This window comes from Salvia hispanica, chromosome 1, assembly GCF_023119035.1.
Source record: "Salvia hispanica cultivar TCC Black 2014 chromosome 1, UniMelb_Shisp_WGS_1.0, whole genome shotgun sequence".
In the NCBI taxonomy this organism is placed as follows: domain Eukaryota; kingdom Viridiplantae; phylum Streptophyta; class Magnoliopsida; order Lamiales; family Lamiaceae; genus Salvia; species Salvia hispanica.
In genome coordinates, this window is record NC_062965.1 from 37,318,149 (window position 1) to 37,341,060 (window position 22,912).

Genomic DNA, 22,912 nt, shown 5'->3' on the forward strand with positions numbered 1-22,912 from the left:
ACGTATTCTATTTTACGATTAAAATATGTTGTGAATAGTGCAGATGAATAGTTGTGGCCTGAGTTGTGGCCCGAGTTGTGGCCTGCGGTGTTAGATGAGTTGTGGCCTGGAACCCCTAATTTGAGGGAATGATGATGTGGAGGGGACTTGCGGCCCAAATCCGGGCCAGGGTTATTCATGCTCTTATGATTTTATAACGACAGTCTTGTTATTTTCTCCAAAAGAAGGATTACAAAATTGTACATCCATGCTTTTGTACCTCAGTAAATAGAGACAGAGAAAGAGAGATGGCATGAGATGAGCTGCTTCGAAAGAAAGAGATAGGTTTTAATTAATTCTTGCTTGGTAAAATCCACTTATCTATACTACTTAAAATGGCAGTCTGATAGAAAGACATTTTTACCCTTTTCGGAGGGAAAATGAGAAGGTGAATGTGTAATTCTTTTCTTGTTTCTTTATTTTGCATCTTCCAAAATAAAATCTGATATTGGACCAAATGAGTATCCAATACAGTGACAGACAATTGCTTCTCAAACAAGATTGAAATCTCTGTAATTGTGCTTGCTGTCAAATGAGAGAGAAGAAAAAGAATAGGAAGGAAGAACGGAGAAGCACGGCGGCGACGTCTGTGCTGCAGACCCACCACCTCCGTCTCCCTATCATGGCATTTCCAGCCGCCCAGATTCATCCAAAGATCCAATCTTTATCTTCCGGAGAGTGATTGCATCATCGCCGGCGTGGAAGTGGACGACAGCAGCGGCTGTGGCGTAAGAAAGTGAGAGAGATGAGAAGAAGTCAAGAAGAAGAGAGGAAAGAGATAGAGAGAAGAGTCGGCGTCACTCGCCGGCGATCAGGCGGGGCAGCGAGAGGGAGAGACTGATGTCCGGCGGCGGCGGGAAGCTGGTGTTCAGCTGTTCCGCCGATTAGAGGGAAGAGAGAAGGAAATCGCAGGCGTCGCTCGCCGGGGATGGCAGCTGGCGGGTGAGGAAGGCGAGGCGGCGAGCGGGTGGGAGGGAGAAGGAATCCGCTGAACACCATATTAATTTAGGGCTTGAGGAATATTGGTTTATGTATTCTATTTGGGCTTATAGTATGGATTTTGAAATTAAGCTTTTGGTTTATATTTTTGTAAATTTGATATTCTTTTCAATTGAATATAGTTTAATTTGAGTGTTGAATTTTATTATTTATATCATAAAATTATAATTTAGGAGTAATAATTTATTATTTTGTGTATTATTATTCTATTTTGGTAAATGAATGTTTTGAGCATTATTTATAAATTGTCATTATTAATTATAAATCTTTTTTTAATTAGTTTCAGGATTTTTTTTAATAGTTATATATTTGAAGTGTGGTTGATTTTTATTATTTGGAAGTACTTTATTTTATCAAGAAATTATTGATCTGTAAACTCCGTTAATTCTATTAGTACTCTATTAATTTATTTGTTGATAATCTCAAAGTACGTTGTAAAATTTTCAATATAGATTATTTATGTCAAAGGTCAATTGTAGTATTTTGTATTTTCAAAAGTCACAAAATTTTAGTGTACAATACGTTACATTTGATTTTATTATAATGTTGTTTACTAAGAAGCTTTATATAATGTAGAATATATCAGATCATTCTATTATTGTTTTATCTAGAAATTTTTTATGTTATGTTTAATACTTATATAATCCATAATGTCATAAAACAACAAAAGATTAGTTAAGAATTCTTGGATATTTAAAAGTAATTATAAATCATTTTTATAATTGATTTTTAAAAGCTTGGGCACATCGATTTTGTATATGAAATCGTTAATCTTAAAAAATACTCATAAGAAAATAATTATTAAAGATAAACCTATACAAAAATTCTACGCAATTTAAAAGTGTATAAAGAATATGGATAAAGAAATAAAAATATGAAAGTACACTATTAATCATCAATCTTAAAAATGATTGTTAAGAAAGTTGTTACTTACACAAATGTCTTTTATTAATTACTAAAATAGTAGATTATAAAAGTTCAAAAAAAATTTAAATGTAGATTAAAAAATGGAAGAAACAAAAAAGATGAAATTACACTATAACTGCTGCGTTTAATTTACTAACTTTTGCTTCTTGAAAATACATTATATTCTATTCCATTTAATGTTTTAAATATCTATACATATATAAATGGGAGTTTTCTAGAAACTTACATAAATGCCATTGTAATTAATTTAAATTTATCTAGCAATAACTTTAGATCTTTACTCATAAATTTTATTGTTTTAGTTTGACCACATGTGTTCTGCTCGATCGGACTTGTGGATTAAGGCCGAAAGTCTCCTAGCAGATAGTAGGGTTTAATTAATCTAACGACAACTGAATTAATTATTTGTACATCTAGAGATATAATAAATTGTTTATATATTTTCTAGAATAAATGATGGACTTTGAATATTTTAATTAATGAAAGAAAATGGGTAAAACAAAACAACACTGGAAATTAATTATCTGACATGAATTTGCACGAAGTTAACCCGATGCGGACACGTACGTTTAGGGTTCGGGACGAGTTAGGGTCGGGTTTCATATGTCCCGTGCATAACATTGGTAATACATGGTTCATTTAATTTTATTTTGTTTTACTTCACTTACAGTTTTTTTGTCCATCTTTTTTTTTATGTACTCCACTCTCATAAACTAAAGTTGTAGGCATCGTTTGCTGAATATGAAATGTTTCATTTAAAGTGAGGTGGGAGAAGTGCATTTTTCTTTTTGTTATTGTTTATAATGTTATTAATTGTATATAATATTGTGAATACTTAATATAATTAAAAAATATTTTTAATCATAAATCTCATTATATTTTTATCATCTTCTTTTTTTAATCTATTTACCTTAAAAGTTTTCTTCTTTATTTGAAAATAATTTATTCCGTGCATAATACAGGTGATAACACTAGTATTTTAAAAAAAATAAAAAAATCTAACAACTATTTCAAAACATAATGAAACTTATACCTAACCAATCTTTTATGACATTTGAAATCATAATTATTAGAAAACATATCACAAACCCAAGAAATCATACTACATCATGCAAGTTCAATACATGTGTGTGGTTCAATTTGTCGTGGTGAACCTCCTCACGATTTTTCACCTTATGTATAACACTTTCATGGCCAAGTGTCGGGGAGATTCAATATATAGAACACAAAAATGAATATCTGAAAGTCGTGATAAATACTTTCAGATCAAATCAGAATTTGGCGGTTCTACCAAACTATTCGATCGGATAAAATTCAGAAGATTGTTTTGAACTTTTTCGAATGATCATTGTTGAAGATGATCCGAACCATAAATAACGATCGGATCGGTTTATAAGCATGAACAGACGCGTTTATTCATTTTCTAACCGAAAATAACAGAATTTTAAAGGTTTTCGAAATTGCAAATTTGTCCTTTTACTTTTCCGAAATTACATTTTCGGATGAAAGTCTTATACAGTAACTTCGTCCGAATTTTAAAGGTTCTCGACCCCAGCCATGGGCTCTGCCCCTTGGACCCCGCTATCCGGGGGCGCTGCCCCCGGACCCCCGTTCATCTGTTCAGGGGCTTCGCCCCTAACATCATAACGAATTCAAATAAGTGTGCACTCCGCACCCTCCATACTTATATGATGTATCGTTATGACAATACCGATTGATCAAGTTAATCCAATTACACTAAAATATCCAACACCAAGGAGACTCCATAACTCACTGCAATAGATACCATCGACACCCACATTGTCGACGTGGCTAATGCTCGGAAAAATCTGGATTCCTGTGTGGCCCCGCTGGTGATGAGGAAGATTGTTATCACAGTTAAACATAAGGCCGTGCTATTAGCCCACACGAAGTGATTGAACAATTCCGGGTGAGTATATGCCATGATGGCTTTTCCAGCACTGTGTGAAGACTAGTCGTCCCGCCACACGCCACCCGGGAGGTTGACGCATGCTTGGAAAGCCATGTATGTTATCATCAGCGACACCACCACGTTCATTTCCATTGTCATTGTATGTAATAAGCAAGCCAAAGCAGACACGAGGGATAGTAGACCGAGAGACCGAGATCGGTTATCGAGTGAGCAATCGTCAAAACATTTGACACCTATTTATTTTTAAAAAATCTAACTATTTTAGATTTCAAAAGATTTGGAGTTCTCATATAGAAGGAAATATCTACTACTAAACAAGAAAAAATATGTAGAAAGGAAAGGTAAAACGTAATGAAATATATTAATGGAATGGAATAACATAATCTTATGTCGTCAGTTGACATTAATTAATTATTAAGAAAATCTTAATGTCATTATCAAAATTATGAATCATGATGATATAATGAGTAATGACTACTACTATTATGTTTTGATGAACAACTTATTTAGCAAATCTTAGTGTAATTTTAAAATGATTGACTATATTTTAATACTAAGAATTATTATTACTATATTAATTAAAATTTTATTTAAAAATCTTATCAAGAACCATATTCCTTGAAATCATATTTCGAATATATCTTTATTCTCAACAATATTGTTTTCTTGACAACAAACCGGGCTCCTAAAAGCAATGTTTGGCTTATAACTGAAACATTTGTCAGTGTGAGAATATATAATAAAGAGTAAAGGTCAAAATTAGTTCTAAACATATAGTTAGAATATGAATTTGGTCCAAAACATTTGAAATCGTTGTCGAAGTGGTCCTTTTCCGTCAAAAACTAACGGTCGGTACTCAATTAACGATTTTTTTGACCTAATTAGTACAGTAATGCATAATAATTTAATAAAATTAAATAAAATTAAAAAAAAAATCAAAATAGAGTCCTCCGCTCCAAAATTCTACGCCGCCGCCGCCTATCTCGGCCCCCAAATCAGCCCCAGCACCCGCCTCCTCAAGATCAGTAAGCCCCGAAAAGGAGAAACACATGAATAACACTATGGAACGTGGCGAGGAGATCACCGACTACTTCCAAGGCCAAAAATTCAAATGGATCTGGATTTGGAGAAAAGTCAAAACCTCTCACAAATTCCATCTCCTCAACTCGCCAAAATCAACCACAAACATCTCTACACGTAAAGCAGCACCGCGGTGGAAATTTAATGGGGAGAGAGATTGAATTGTTGAGTAGCAGCGAACAGTTAAAGTTTCAGAAATTGATTAGAGAAAGATATGAATTTGAGTAAGATTGATTAAGAAGGAGGGAGAGAAGAGATGGCATTGATTGTTGAGCTGGAAGACGGAGAGGCGACGGAAGAGAAACCATCTTCCAGCAACAGCGACCGCGTCGGCGTAGATAACAACGCCGGACCGCCAAGAAAGAAAATTTGAGAGAGAGATGAGGAGGACAGAAAGGAATGGGGGTTGATGGCAACAGTAATGGTGGACAACGATTTCAAATGTTTGGGACCACTTCGATAACGATTTCAAATGTTTTGGACCTGATTTTCAAAAAATGAATGTTTTGGACCAAATTCGTATTCTGGCTACATGTTTAGGACCAATTTTGACCTTTACTCTATAATAAATTACTCACATTTTCCATTAATATGTATCTTTCAAAATATTAAACATCGCATATTTATGAATGGTTGTTTAGGTAACAAAGTGGTGGTTAATTATTCTACACATATTTTTTTTTAAAAAACTTAACTACTTTTTAAACATAATGAAACATATCACCAACCAGTCTTTTACAGTAGTAACATTTAAAATCTTAATCATTAGGAAACATATCACTTAACCTAGAAATCATACTGCAACATGCAAGTTCAATACATGTGTGTGGTCCGATTAGTCGTCGTGACCCTCTTCGCGATTCCTTACCTTATGTATGACACATTTATGGCCAAGGAGATTCCACCACTCACTGCCATAGACACTATCATCACACACATTGTCGTCGTGGCTAATTCGCGAAAAAAGACGGATTTCTGTGTCGCCCCACTGACGATGAGGAAGATTGCGATGACCGATGAAAATAAGGTTGTGAAATTAGCCCACATGAAGTGATGGAACAGTACTGGGTGTGTATATGCGATGATTGCTTCTCCAGCACGGTGTGAAGATGTGTCATCCCGCCACACGCCGCCCGGGGGTTTGACAAATGCTTGGAAAGCCATGTTGGCTATCATCAGCAGCTGCACCACGTTCATTCTCATTGTCATTGTCACCAAGAGGGAGAGAATTCCGAGATCAGTTATCGGAGATAGTAAGTTTTGATACTTTCATTCATTATCAAACATTTGACACCTATTTATTTAATCATACACATTTGCCCCTCCAGAATCAACTACGCTTTTTATTTAACTAGTGTTAACACCTATGCTATGCACAAGACAAAAAAGTTTTAAATAATAAAAATATATTAACTTAAAATAAAGAATATAGAGTAAATAAGTATAAAATATATTTACACATAGAACTAATTAAAATAAGTATTCGTAATATTATAAACAATTAAAATAATTATAAACAACAATAAAAAGATATTTGTACTTCTCTCAACTCACTCTCAATGAAACATTTCATATTTTAGCAGATGATTGTATACTATTTTAATATTTGATATGAGTGTGGTAGTATAAAATAAAAGAAATAACAAAAGTAAACTATTTGAACGAATAAATAGTTCACCAGTTTCGATTAACAAAACATAAGTATTCATAAATGCAAACAAAAACATAAGAAAAACAACAATAAACCAGTAGTTCATAAGTTTTGAAATTGCAACATACTCCCTCCATCCGCCATTAGAAGTCTCTTTCCTTTGCGGCATGGGTTTTAAGAAATACTCCCTCCGTCCCGGGTTAGTCGCACGTTTACTTTTGAGCACGGAGGTTAAGAAATTATATTAAATAAATAGGAGAGATAAAAAAAGTAGGAAAGATAAGAGAGAGTAAAGTAAATGATAGAATAAAAAAAGAGTGATTAGATGTTTTGTCTTTTGTTAAAAAAGGAAAGAGTGCAAATAACTTGGGACGCCCAAAAAGGAAACTAGTGCAAGTAACGCGGGACGGAGGGAGTATTAAGAAAAGTGAGTGAAATTTTTTTAGTGAAACATAGGTCTCATTTGTATATATTAGTTTTGAATGAAATATGAGTGAATGAGTTGGTGGAATGTGGGACCCTATTACCATTTATGGTAAAAGTGAACCGAAACTCCTATTTGTGGATGGACTAAAATGAAAAAACGGGACTCTTATTCGCTGACAGATGGAGTAATTGTTTATAACTAAAAATATTTTTTTTTAGAATTTAGTAGACATGATAAAAGGAATAAAAAAAATCACAATTAATAAATTTATTTTCATCAAAATTAAATTCAATATTATGTAATAAAATTTGAAAATTATAAAAAAGAAATAGAACTCAAAGTTGTAAACAAAATTATCTTATCTAGTAGTAGAATAAATCGGAATCAACTCAATTGTAACCATGTGTACTTCTAGTAATTTAAATATAAATATATTTATAGATTATATATCTTGAATATAAATATATATTTATAAGTAATTTCAACATATTCAATTAAACTAATATATTATATATAAAATTGTATATATTATTGTACACAACAACAATTAATGTTATGCAATATTGTTCTTTGTTTGATAATGAACTTTCTAATTTTAGAAATTTTTTTTCTCTCTAATCAGGTGGGACTTATTATCCATTAACAATACTTTAAAAAAAATTTCTTTCTATATATATCTCATACTTTACTAACTATGCATTAAATTGTAAAACAAAAGTATTTAAATTATTTTTATAAGGGTAAAATAGACATAAATACCATAGTTAAAACATTGAGGAAGCTTATTAATTTTGATACCAAAATTTATTTAGTAGTATCATTTTGATGCAAACACTTAACATTTCTAACTTTTTAAGAAACTAACCTATTAAATGGAGATATAGTTCACAATATAATTGGAAATTTTATAATAAATCACAATTTTAACATAAATAATTATGAATCTCCATTAAAAAGTGTAATTCTATACATTGTTCTTAAAAAACTTAACAAAGAGAAGGTGTAAAAAGTTATGTACAGTTCATTTATCAATTTGCATATTTTTTATTTTTTCTCAAAATCGTAACACCGGAAAAATGATACTAATGTGTTCCAACTTAACAAAGAGAAGGCGACAAAGGTTATGTATATGATTTCACTTTAACAGTTAATAGCATCTCAATTCATAAACACTACATTTAAACCAAAAGAATTCGTATTCACCAAATAAATATATTTTTTAAAAAAATACAATAACTAAAAAGATAAATAACAACAAAATAAAGAAATCAAAGGAGAACCAATGTTGAAAGCTAACTGTGCATTTCTTTCTTTATATTTTTAAAATAAAAGGATGATGATTTAAGAATATTTGTAAAAGATTATATTGATAAAATAATCACTTTTTTGTAAGCACTTTATAACATGTTAGCATTATTCTTGATTTACTTATGGATGATTCAATTTTAGTACTTCATAAAGTATTAACGCATAATTTTTTTAAATTGCATAAAAATATTAATTTATGATGTATTTTGTTCCTTCCAATAAAAGTGTATTACGTGATATTGTTGGATTGTGTAATAAGTATTGGAGGAACGAAGTTATTTATATCAAAGTGTGAATTGTAATCCATCGTCTACTTTCTTTTTATTTTTTTTATTTTTTTAGTTTATTGTTTTTGTAACCCACAATATACATAGTAGTTTATATTAGAAGACTCAATTAATCCAACATGCAAGCATATCCACTTGAAACTACCATTATTTAATTTCATAACTCATAACTAAATATTCTTGTATACAAAAAAAAATAGTACTATTAAAATGGAGTATTATTGTATCATAAGAATAATACTATACCAAGAAAACAATCATAATCAAGAAGTCTATATTTTATTAAATAAAAATATATCAAATAGTATAAAATTATACATTTATAATTTAAACTTAAACTATAAATTAATACATTAAAAATCCGAATTAAAACCTACATGGTATACATATATTAGTACTCCATATTTTTCAAACTCTAAAAGCCCAACTAAAGCCCAAATAATATACTGCATTACATAAATTTTCTAAACCCTAAAGGAGAGTAGCGCCCATTTCTCTCTCTTTCTCTCCCTATCGGCGCTGCCAGACACGGTGGCTTCTTCGTCGTTCGCCGGCGCTCACTTCGTCGCCCGCCGAACTTTCCAGCCTAGCTGTGGTAAGCTCCGACGGCTCTCTCGGCCAGCAGCCGCCCATCGCCACCCTCTCCTTTTCTCATCTCGCATTCTGTTGCATACCGCTGTCGCCGTCGCCCACTGCCACCCTCTCTTTTTCGCATCTCTTTCTTCTTCAGTTCATTTTATTTCTTGTTTTCAAGAGTTCTAATTTAAAAACTTATATTTGGTCATTTGGTGTTCAAAAGTTTTTACCTTTGTCCCTCGCTGGATAGTAGCATTGCCGCCGTTTTTTCTTCATCTCCGGCATCGCCGGAGCTGTTGTCAGATTCCAAGCAGAACCATACCTGCTATCCTGCAATTACAAAATCAGAAAATCAGTCCACAAAATGCAAATTCTAGCGCATCTATTTAAAGTGTTTTAAATCTTCTCCAAGAAGTGCAATTACAAAATCAGAAAATCAGTCCACAAAATGCAAATTCTAGTGCATCTATTTAAAGTAGGGGTGAGTCGATACGATATATCGTATCGAAAACGCTGTATCGTGTATCGTATCGAAAATATCTATATGAAAGAATTTTATATCGTTATCGTATCGAAAGTTTCGATATATCGAATTTCAATATATCGAACTTTCGATATAAAAAAATTTCATATCGTTATCGTATCGATATTTCGAGATATCGTACCGAAATTCGATATATCGTTGAATATCGATATATATCGAAAATTTCAATATATATCGATATATATCGAAAATAAAATATCGATATATCGAAAATTTTCGATATAAAACGATATATCGCGATATAAGGAAATTCAGATCGTTATCGTATCGAAAACTTACGATACGGTATCGTATCGTATCGAAAATTACGATATATCGAAAATTCGATAATTTTTTGATATTTTTCAATACGATACGAGTGATATATCATTTTTTTGGTATTTTTCCCCAGCCCTAATTTAAAGTGTTTTAAATATTCTCCAAGAAGTTTGCATTTGATTGGACCATTTTCGTCCAATTATTTTTGAGATGCTACAGTCAGATACTACTAAAAAATGGTGTAAAAGAAATAAAAAAAACAATTACACACTATCATCTCACATTTTCCTTCCAAAAAGAGTATTAAAGTAATTTCAAAAAACTGTCACTTTTAGATAGTATAGATACTAATTTTAACTATCGAGGAGTTCTCGTATAAAAAGGAAAGATCTGCTAAAAAGGAAAGATAAATGTGATGAAAGATATTGTTGGAATGGAATAACACAATCTTGGCCAATTCACATACACATAATGACTATTAATATGTTTTTGAGTAACAACTTACTGTATTAAGCAACTCTAAATGTAATTTTAAAATTACCGACTATATTTTAATAACAATAATAATGGTTATTATATCAATTTAAAATTTTGTCAAAAAATCTTACAGTAATCTATAAAGAATCATATTCTCTAAAATCATATTACGAATAATCTTAATCCACGGGTTATAGAAATGTACTGTAAGAGCATCATTAACGCTGTTGGGCCGGGCCGCAACTCGCGAGTCCCGGCCCGATTTTAGCATTGGAGGGGGGAGAGTCACGGCCCGGGACGGTCCCGGGGCCGCAGTTCCGTCCCTGGGCCGCTCCCGGGGTCCGGCCCGGCTCAGGGTTATATGCATTGGGACGGGCCGCAAACCCCCAAAATTTTTATTTTATTTTTCTTTTTTTTGATTTTTTTGCCATTTTATTATATCCATTTCTTCAACATTCTTCCATCAATTTCTCCATTTCTATCTTCAAAATTATTTTAATATTTTTTCTAGGATGTAATTTTTATTTTCTAGGTCTTAATAATTTTTTTTCTAGGATTTGTAAAATTTTTTCCTCGGATTTTTAATTTTCTATTTTTCGACTGAACAATGAATTTCCCGATTTTAATTGTTCAACGTATTCTATTTTACGATTAAAATATGTAGTTGTGAATAGTGCAAATGAATAGTTGTGGCCTGAGTTGTGGCCTGCGGGGTTAATGGAGTTGTGGCCTGGAACCCCTAATTTGAGGGAATGATGACGTGGAGAGGACTTGCGGGCCAAATCCGGGACGGGGTTAAGGATGCCCTAATAAATAAAAGTGATTTAAAAATTTAGTGAAAGATGAGCCTCATTTTTATATATTACTCTACACGTCCGCTATTTGGAATCACGATTAACTATTTTAGTTCATCCGCAATTAGGATTATCGTTACTATAAATGATAGGTAGATCTCACATTCCACTCAGATTTTATTATAAAACTGATATAGAGTAAAGGTCAAAATTGGTCTAAAACAATAGCCATAATACGAATTTGGTCCAAAACATTCACTTTATGAAAATCGGGTCCAGAACATTTGAAATCGTTATCGAAGTGGTCCTAAACATTTGAAATCGTTATTGAAGTGATCATTTTCCGTCAAAATCTAACGGTCAACGCCTAATTAATAATTTTTTAACTTAATTAATATACTAATGCATAATTAAGTAAACAAAATTAAATATAAAAATAATAAAATGCTAAGAAATTCTAAAATCGACCACAAACATCTCCACACGTAAGACAACACCGCGGCGGAAATTTAAAGGGGAGAGAGATTGAATTGTTGAGCAGCGGCGGACAGTTAAGGTTCCAAAAATTGATTAGAGAAAGATATGAATTTGAGTAAGATTGATTAAGAAGGAGGGAGAGAAGAGAGGGCATTGATGATTGAGCTGGGAGACGGAGAGAGGATAACAATGGGTTGGACCGAGGCAAGAGCAACGACGATGAGGTCATGGAGCAACAATACTGCTCGACTGACAACGAGCAGGCATAGGCGACGAAAGCGAAACCATCTTCCGGCAACAGCGGCTGCGTCGGTGGAGATAACAACGCCCGACTACCGATAAAGAAAATTGAGAGAGAGATGAGGAGGACCAAAAGGAATGGGGGTTGATGGCGACAACAATGGTGGACGGCGACGATTTTATTCTCAGACAGCAGCAATGCGGAGAAACACACGATGACGATAATTTGTGGAGGAGCAAGCAGAGAGAGAAAGACGCGACGACGTTGAGCGCTGGAGAGAAGAAGAGAGAGATTACGATTTAGGAAGAACGAAGGAGAGATGGAAGAGAAGGAAGAAGAGGGAGAAATAGTCGATTTTGGAATTTCTTAGCATTTTATTAATTTTATATTTATTAATTATGCATTAGTATATTAATTAAGTTTAAAAAATCATTAATTAGGTGTTGACAGTTAGTTTTTGACGGAAAAAGACCATTTCGATAACGATTTCAAATGTTTAGGACCACTTTGATAACGATTTCAAATATTCTAGACCCGATTTTCAAAAAGTGAATGTTTTGGACCAAATTCGTATTCCGACTCTATGTTTAGGACCAATTCTGACCTTTACTCACTAATATATATAAATGAGTCTCACATTGCTCTGTCTTTTTCCACCCACTTTCCTTTAGTATTTTCTAAAACTCGTGCCGAACTCAAATGAGACTCGTAATGATGGACGGAGGAAGTAGTTTTATACTCCATCTGTCTCACTAGAAATGAAAATTTTTCCTTTTTGGTTTGTTCCATAAAAATGAAACGTTTCTAAAAATGGAAACAATACTCTCTCTACTTTTTCTTCTCTCTTACTTTACTCTTTTTTCATTAACTCACAAGACAACACTACATAAAATCTCGTGCTAAAAAACAAAAGTTGCATATGTAATGGGACAAAGGGAATATTAAAATATGAGTGAAATGAATTAGTATAACGTGAGGTTATTTACCATTTATGATTAAAAGTGTAGGTGAACTCTTAATGGGGAACGAACAAAAATGGAAAAGGTAGACATTTAATGGGAACGAGGGAGTATAAAATTACTGATTATGAAATAAATTCATGTGACTAATCAGGTGATTACTAAATTATGTGACTAATTCAGTGTATCTGATATGCTCGGATTTTGCACTGTTTTAAGGCCATTATTTGGTCTATTTTTGATGTCAAAGTCACTCTAAATGTCCATTATTTGCATATTTTTATCTTTTTAGGTATTTTGACGTGTTTTGTGAGAAATGTGTATAATTGAGCCGAAAAAGGGAGTCAAAACGCAAAGTCTGGAAATCTGGAGTCAGACGGCGACCGGCGACCGCCGCGGGTTGTACGGCAACTGCCGGCGCCTGGCGGCCAGAGCTATGCAGCGGCCCACCTCGGAAAATTACACTTGGAAGAAAGTCTCGCCCGGCGAACCGCCGGAAGTCATGCGGCGGTCCGCCGCCGAAAGAACGAGACTCGGACTCCAACGCGGCGACCGCCGAACAAGGTGCGGCGGCCCGCTGGGAGAAAGGCGGCGAATCCGATTAGCCCTAGATCTGCTCCAAGATTTACCATATTTTGAAGATCTTTTCCTTCTACAATGAGGATTGGCTTTCCCCTATAAATAGGACCTCAAGCTTCATGAAACAGAGAGCTTCTTTGTGGAAAATAATTCACAGAGATTAAAAGCTAGAGTACTTCAATTGCGCAAGGAGTTTAAGAAGGATTTCAAGAACATCAAGAATGACAAGGATTCAACCTACGAGTTTTATTTGCTTTAGTTTTATGTTCAAATTGTCTTCCCTTCAATCTATATGTTTAGCTTATTTCACTATGTGTAACTAAACTCATAGGATTCTAGGGATGTGTTAGTAACGACTTTGGTTATACAATTTCGGTTTTCTATTTAATATCCGTTTTGTTTTTACTTTGTTTCTTTCCTAAGTAATCTTGATGCTGCATGATTGAGTGACACAATCTTGTATGATTTAATATAACTTGCTTCATAACTGTGAGAGAGTTCTAGCGAGTTAGATCCACTTAGTAGACGCTACAGTTAGCTTCCCTTAAAACGGCACTGTTAATTGAGAGTGAGGACTTTTCAAGGGTCTTAGGAGCTTTATGGAGTTACGTGTTAGGATTGACAACCCTAATCTTGTAATCAACGTTTGCATCGCATGAGCATAAACTAGGTGACTCGTCCTATCAAAGTAATAACTGTGCTAGGGTATTGTAGTTTGGAATTTGTATAACCATAACTGTGAACGCACATCCCTGGAATTCCCTTATCTCTATATTTTATCTCCGTGTTTTATTCGCAATCAGTTGTTATTTGCTTTCTACTGCTTTCAGTAGAAGATAGACAGATCTGTGTTTGTTTTCTCCGAGTTCGATATTCGGTATTGACCTTTAGCTATACTATATATACTCTGTATACTTGCAGGTTTATTTAGTGCTAAAAAATAGTGCATCAATATCAAATATGAATCCCGACCAATTCCCAAACCCGAATGGTGTCGACGATGCTATGCCAATGTTCAGCAGAAATTGCCCCCGTTGGCCCGACCAAGAAGACTATAGGGTCAAGACTCGTGGATCTGTAGGGTCCACATTCGATTCAGAAGCTGAGTTCGATTTGTTCTTCAACACGGACTCCTATAGGGTCGATGAGATATAGCCGAGTTGTGGGCAACCTTCCGCTCCCGAGCCTCCGCAGAAGGCCAAGTTAGCAAGGAAAAAGAGGATGGCTCGGAAGGATAAAGCGCCAGCCGTCCCACTCCCGTTGGTGGAAATCAACAACGAGTATGCCTTGAGGCATACAGACTACTCCATCGAGGAGTACATGAAGGTGGCTAAGCAGTTCAAGTTCTACAATTGGCTGCTATTGATAGACAAGTCGAAGTTCGACAGAGGGATGATGCCTGCTACATCTGTGCTGAAGCTGACGAAAAACATCGCCAATGGAGGTTACACAAGCAGCGGTGGCCCGACACCAGTGGATCTCAACGTGAAGCCAGAAGCGAGTTCTGGCATAGCATCGTCTACATTTAGGCATCCTGTTGGCAACAAAACTGCCAAAGCCCAGGCCAAAGGGAAGGTGATTGCGTCTGCATCGGCTGTGCCGCAAGGTCTGCTCATGTTCGAAACGCTCACCAAGTTCGGTGGCTTTCGCGAGAGTTACGACATGGTGTTGCTACTTGACACGACCACCGCCCATGGCAACGCCTCCGACCCGGCTGCTCGACAGATGTATGAAAAGATGGTTGAGAGGATGAAAAAGAATTTAGGTTTTGATTATAGTGTAGGTGTTTTTAAAATTTAGTAATGTACTCCCACCGCCCCATAGAAATAGGCCACTTAGGGTTGACACGGGTTTAATTGCGCAATTGGTAAAGTAAGAGAGAAGGAGAAAAAGTAGTTGAAATTGTGTAGTGGATGGTGGGACCCATAAATGATAAAGTAAAAAAGGAGAAAAAGGTTGTCATATATGGATATGGACTATTTCTATGGGACGGACGAAAAAGAAAATGTGGCCTATTTTTATCGGACCAGGGGAGTAATTTTTTTTTAAAATTAAATAATGTACTACTCTATCTGTCCCGTTTTAGGAGTCCCGGTTGAGTCGAACACATGTTTTAAGAAAGTGTTTGAGTGTGTAATAAATAAATGTTATAGTGGATGTTGGGACCCACTTTTAATTGAGTGTGTAGTAAATAAATGTTGTAGTGGATGTTGGGACCCACTTTTAATACTTTGTTACTTACTTTGTACGCATTTTTTTATTAATTTATCTCAACCGGGACTCCTAAAGCAGGACGTCCGAAATTGATCAACTAGGACTCCTAAGGCCGGACGGAGGGAGTAGTTTTTTTTTTAATTTTTAAATTAAGCCAATGTAGGTGTTTTCTTTAAATTTTTTGTATGTAACATACTACCTACGTCCCCCAAACATTGACACATTTTGAACCGGCACAGGTTTTAAGAAATGTAATGGAAAGTGAGTTGAAAAAGTTGGTGGGATATGAGTCTTACTTTTAAAGTATTAGTTTTATAATAAAATGTGAGTAGGAATGAGTTAGTGGAATATGGGGTCAACTACCAAAAATGGTAAAAAGTGAAGTGTGTCAAACTTTCAGAGACAGACCGAAATGGTTAACTGTGTCAAATTTTCAAGGACGGAGGTAGTATTATACTCCCTCCATCCCACAAAAGATGTCACACTTGTGGGACGGCACGAGATTTTAGGAGGTTTTGTTTTGTGTGTTAAATGGAGAGAGAAAATATAATTTTTATATTCATGTGAGAGAGAACTTTTTCCAAAAAGAAAAATGTGACATCTTTTGTGGGACAAACTAAAAAGGAAAGTGTGACATCTTTTGTGGAACGGAGGGAGTATTATGGTATTTATTAATTGAAAAAAATAAAATAAAATAAAATATCAAATGGACACCAATCCGGTCACTCGTTAGCACCACTGCAGGAGACTAGACCGGATTAAGAGATGCTGATGTGGATGATTTTGATTTCGGTTGCTTTTCAAGTTCATCAATTGTACTTTGTCTGGCAAACGAAATGAAACATCCAACAAAAAATTCCATGGATAACAGAATCAATAGAAACTCTTATCTTTAAAGGAAATTGAAGTTCGTTCATACCATGAAAATGCAACTCTTTATTGTTACAATATAACCTACCACTGACAACTCAGATTACTACAGAAAGAATAAGATAAAATTACATTCTAGGTAAAAAATTAGCGACTAGTAATGCTCACTAACGCAAAGGGGTTTTACAACTTCTGTAATCTATTAACTTAAACTTCAAAATATTGTGTACCAATACAGAAATAGGTGTGTCAACATGAAGATCAAGTTGGCCATTTGATCCGCATTTTCCCTAGTTTTCTTCACTTCTATACCTTACTCTTTCTACGGATGGAATTCTGAACTCTGTTATCAACGAAGTGTTGCTCCCGTCTGTATACAGCTAATCCGCAGCATGTCATAAAACCTTGTGAGCCTTCGCATAATATCTACTAATGAAGGCCGACTGTAAAAAGGAAAAGGAAGCATATGGTCAGTTCTGAGCTGGTAAAACAAAGCAATACAATGATGTAACAAAAAGTTTAGAATGAATATTCTCTCTTGAGAATATTGGGTTTAGTATTTGCATAATTAATCTTATAACAATTGAAGAAAAAGATAACAATTATTGCATTGCATTCAGGCCTGAGGAAGAAGATGCATTCTTTATCAGGGATACTTAGTAATGATGATACAACTTGCATTTGAGGTTGATTATAAAATCAATCACTCGTACAAAAGTTGCATTAGACCTAAATTTTCCATGCAATGTACTTTTGTTTTGTCCAAAGTTTTTAGTTACAAATACTTCGTACAAAGATCATTTAGTTGTTATCCATTGCCATCCGAAGTCAATAATGTACGTATAGTTAAAGTATGCAATAGACTGATAGGGTAGTTAAGCCAAATATTTGAAGTGTCAAGTGTTCCTCCAACAGTTTAGTTGCAATGATAAACATAATGGTTCATACTTCAAATATAAAAGCAAGGTGAAATGTTGTATTTTGCAAAAGAACTACCCATAATGCTTCTGTAAATACATAAAGAATGAGGACACTCACCTTCACACCGGATACATCTGGAGTGTCAGGTGTAGATACCAGATAAAATTTGTATCATATTCTCAAATGCAGCCCTCGATTGTTGGCTCAATTCCTCCCGTGCCTTTTTACGGCTTTGCGTTGCCTACACAGAAAGCATGCAGTCAACAGGATTGAGACACGAAAATGAAGAAACTTATTGCACTGGATTTGTTAGAAAGTACCTCACGGTTAGCTTTTTTAGCTTCACGCACTTTCTCCTTCATATAGGCCTGAAGTAGAAAAATTGGTTAACTAGACGCTAGAAGATGGGAAAAAGAATACTAAAAGATTGGTGATATAAGTAACATATCATGAACAATCATCAGCATCAATGTACCTTGAAGGGCTCTTTTTGATCTGCAGGCAACTCCTCATCCTTAATTAGGTTATCGGTGAATGCCTGTTAATTTGTTCCATAGCTTCATTATTTAAAGAATTAAGCATTTCATACGTAGATATGCGTGAAGAAGCTACGCATGCAAGTGGACAAATTAAATAACTATGTAGTATAATTACTGATTAACATAATTTGTGAGAGTACCTCTAGTTCCTTGAATTCCCAATCAAACTCGCAGAAAACCTAGAGGTGCAGGGGAAGTTAAGTTACTTGCAAACAAACAACCAATACACTTTGGCACAATCTCAAGATTGGCTTATTTTTATGAGTAGGATAAGATAACAGGTACAGGCTTACTGGCTTGGGATCAATAGGAAATAAAAGGTCAACCACTGTGCTTTGCTCCAGTTCATCTTCATGAAAGGGATTGTAGAAGTCTGTGGAAAGGTGAAGGGATATATCAAAATCATACCTATGCAATTAGGAAGATATTCATAGTTTTCCATAAAAAATTACGAGGTTATAAACTCAGTGCTCGCAAATTATGCTAATAGTATTGCACAGGATTTGCTCAACCTGCACCTTATAAACTCAGCGTTCACAAGGAAAAAAATATTCCTCAAGATCTCATAACAACAAAACATCAAAAAGATTCATGGAATAGGACCTTAAAAGATATAACCTCCAAATTTTAAAAATAGCAACTATTTCTATTTCGGTATGTCCCTTAAAATTTAAAACTTTCTATTTTAGGAAACTTTTTATTTCTAATGAGGGACCCATTCTCTACTAACAATACTTCAATCGCCGTTTTTTTATCTACCTACCTACTTCATTTTTAAAGGACGAAGGTAGTACACCTTAAAGCAAGAAGGAAATATTTTAATAAACAAAATAGAAAAATAAATAAGTGAACCACCAGAAACAAGCAGTTCAACCGTAACTGTAACCTTTGTTGGCGAGTTAGGTTACAACCGCGGTGCTGATATGATGGCCGGTTACTGTTCGTCCCACCTGGATTTCACAACCATCCAGTTAATAATTAGTGAATATATGATATATCTATTATCAACTCAGTAATGCAAATCAATATTATATGCAGATGACTCAATTCATCATTAACATATTATGATGTGGAGTGAAAGGTAAAGAAGCTGGACTAGGGGAAATTTGCTGAATAAGTGATAGAATGCTCACTTGAAAATTGCAAACATTTGAGAAGAAAGAACAATCACAACTCTTAAAATAAATCATTTAACCGTTCCTTTAGACCCATAAATTGCAAGAACTGGAAGGACAATAATGAATGAAGCAATAGAATTCCGTAAGAAAATATAGCATTTCACTTACAAGGTAAGCAGTACTCAAACTTCTTTACGCGATCTATCTTCAAATGTCTTAAACCAGCCCTGCAAGAAGCAACTCTCTGACATAAATTTTATAAAATCAATGAAGGTGCTATCCTATCCAACACTGCATTCTCATCAACTTCACAATAATAAATCACTTTGCCCCTTTGTATATAAAATTTCCCTTCGCTGAAGTCAAAACAAGATCAAAACCAAGTCGCTAATACTTCTAGATGTATTAAATAGTTCAACAAAAGGAAATAAAATTGCATGTTTTCCTTTAGAAAACTACTTGTGGCCAAAAATATTTAAAACATACTATTGAAGAAACAGTTGGTTCATTAAGGAGAAAATATTAAAGTTGAGTCAAGATTTCCCCTGATACGGTGCCCATGTTCATTTGTGGAAGTTTATTGGGCATAAATTATATTGCAAAAAAAATGCATTAGTCAAAACCACTAAACACGGTGGACAGTGGAGGCAAGTAAGAATGAGATATTGAAATCACTGAATACAATTAAGGATGTCCATAACTCTATATTAGACGGATGAAATTGGATTATATAGAAAAAGAGGCAAGCAGCAACGGAATATTAATCTTAAACAGCTTAGCCATAAAACTGAACTATTAAGATAAAGACAAAGAAAACAACTAAAACAAATCCACAAATCCACCACCATAAAAAATTATAATTATATAGATATTCGTGAAATCCAAAACAACAAAAGGTGAGAACAGGCAAACATTACCTCCTTTGATTACAACTCAAGATGAATATTTGAGAGTTTTTAAGTCTTTCAACTTGAGATTCCCTATGAGTAAATGCAATGGAAAAACTGTCAAAATTTTGGCAGAGGATAGCATCAACAGAAAAACTGTAGGAAGATTTGATACCTTTTCTCAAGAGGTATATAAGGGACCCAATCCATTTTCATCTGCTTCATAGGCACAATTTATTCAGTCTCCCTCTGAACTGATTTGATACCAATTTTGTCAGATGGGGGAAAAGGTGATACCACCTGATCATTTGAAGATATCCACGAATCAGTAAAAATTTCAAAGATAACAGATAAAAGGGGGCTTGCAAAAGCAATATATAACAATTTTTTTCTTTCTTATGTTATTGCATACCATCCACGGTAAATTCATGGTGTTAAGTTGGGCATGCCCCTAGCCCATTCAGGATTTTAGAACACATGGAAAACACAGTACAATTGTACTATGTTTTATAACTATGTAATTCTATCACATATCCTAACATCCAGCATGAATGAGGGGGGATGGCACAGAGATCATCAGTTAGAGCCAATGGACCAATGCAGAAGAACAATTCGCTAGTAGCTCTTTAGATCATTCACATAAAAATAATAAAAATTTCACAAACCTACATTAACAGAGTCTTATGGTAACCATAAAGACATAATGCTACAATCACAATGTAGTTGGAGTGAAAAAAGATATTTGGGAAAGCCAATATCAGATGAAACTTGAGAAGTCAGTGCCTTCGTTTGAAGCAAAATGAAAGAAAAAACTTATCCAAAAAATTGTAATATAGGGAATGAATGTACAACTACAGTTTTTAGTGAAATGGAAATAATATCTAAGGATGCATTACCATTTCATAGTTTTTGTAGGAAGTATATCACTTCCAAGTTATAATTGACTCACTAACATCAACATCTGATGGGTGAGATTAGTAAAACAGTATAATCAACTGAGCAAAAATGAAAAACACATAATAATATTATAATGTCGAGACTTCAAAGAAAAGGTATTGGGGCTTACAGCAACCACAACAGGTATCATTATAACTTTTGCTTGATCTCTATAAGGAACCAATTGGGCTGAAGAGAAAAAAACAGTCAGAATAGCATTGAGAAAATATTAGCATGATAATTATTTGTTTCCAAAATATTGAGAAACTACAGATAAATAAATCAGTATCATCATGCTAAACCACCAATTCTCCAGGATGCACAAATTTATATGTTAGTTTAGTTATAGTCGACAAGAAATTCCAATATCTGGAGTACTTACGCTCAGTACAGCCGAAGAGATAGACCTTTATGTAACTCTCTGCCTTCTTCAGAGCTTCCTGCAACATTAACATATGTAGTGTGAAACTTACAATTCATAAAATTTCTCAGTTCAAGTTGTAATATTTGCTCTCAATGGTTTATATAAAATCACCACAAAAAGATCTCATAAGGACCAAATCAGAAAAAATCAAATGTTAAAGAATGAGACTGGAAGGGGGGCATTTGTTGAGTGAGTATAGATTGTAAGATTGATAAAAATAATCCACGCCAATCAACTGTTTACTTTGATGGATTGATTAATTTTGAGCTTGTTTTACCATCTTATCCTTCAAATAGTCAATTGTAGTACACCAGTACTCCCTCCGCCCCTTAAATTATGAACTATTTCCTTTTAGTCCATCCCTTAAAATTATGAACTTTCTATTTTAGGAAACTTTTCCTTCTATAATGAGGTGCAACTCATTCTCTACTAACAATACTTCAATCACTTTTTCTTTCTATATCTCTCTCGCTTTACGATTTTGCAATAAACCCGTGCCCCTTCCAAAGTTCAATTTTTTTAATCACTCATACACCAAATTGGAGAAGTTCCAATTGGAGAAGTTCCACTTGTACTCATACACCATGTCCAACTAATCCCACTGTCGATTGATGCGTATTTTAGAGTATCTGATTCAGTGCACACAGGATATCAAGTTTAATTAATTAACTCTAATAATACTACGATACTGCAAGATTACAGCGTCGTTAGTAATATTTCAAGTGTCGATCCACAGGGAGGTAGAAGATTGTTTAAAACTTAAAAACTTAAAAAGATGTAGCATAAAGATTTGATTTTTGATTTCTGAAAGTTAAAGACAAAATAAAACTACAAGTTAACTAAAGAAAGACTATTCAAATGAGAAAATATGTCACTCCAAGTTACTCACTAGGCTTGTATTGTTCTACACCTTTATCAACGAAACATATGAAGGGATTAAATCATCAACCTAATCACATACACTGAACATGTACACGATGAGTAGTTCACAATTAGCTGAACACATAACCTATGAACCAATCTTCAAAGTCTATAAACTCCTGCGGAAGCGCTAGAGAAATAAACATCTACTATAATCACCTACTTAATCCACTATCAAATTATCCTCTGAACAATTCTAATTCGATAGCATACCAACAATCAAACATTCCTAAACTATGTTAAAGAGACAATAGCAAAGGAAAGAACAACACTACATTATTAGCCAAAAACATAGTGTATAAACATTAAGCACATTGTTGGTATCAAACACATGAGTTCAAAGGTGTAGAAACATCCATACAAAGCCTAGATTACAACTTGGAGCAACATAGAGAGCTTAGCCTAAACACATGGTGGAATTTGCAACAAAAACCATAGGAAACATGCTCTCGTTGAGTGGAATTGGGATTTGGAGACGGATCGTCGGAATGTTGGCCGGAATTTCTTCCTTTTCTTCTTCCTCCTC

The 22,912-nt window shown here is 34.3% G+C and overlaps 1 pseudogene; it reads right to left on the bottom strand.

Annotated features, from left to right (window-relative positions):
• Window positions 1-17,035: 17,035 nt before the first annotated feature.
• LOC125195721 lies at window positions 17,036-22,471 on the bottom strand (annotated as a pseudogene).
• Window positions 22,472-22,912: the final 441 nt, after the last annotated feature.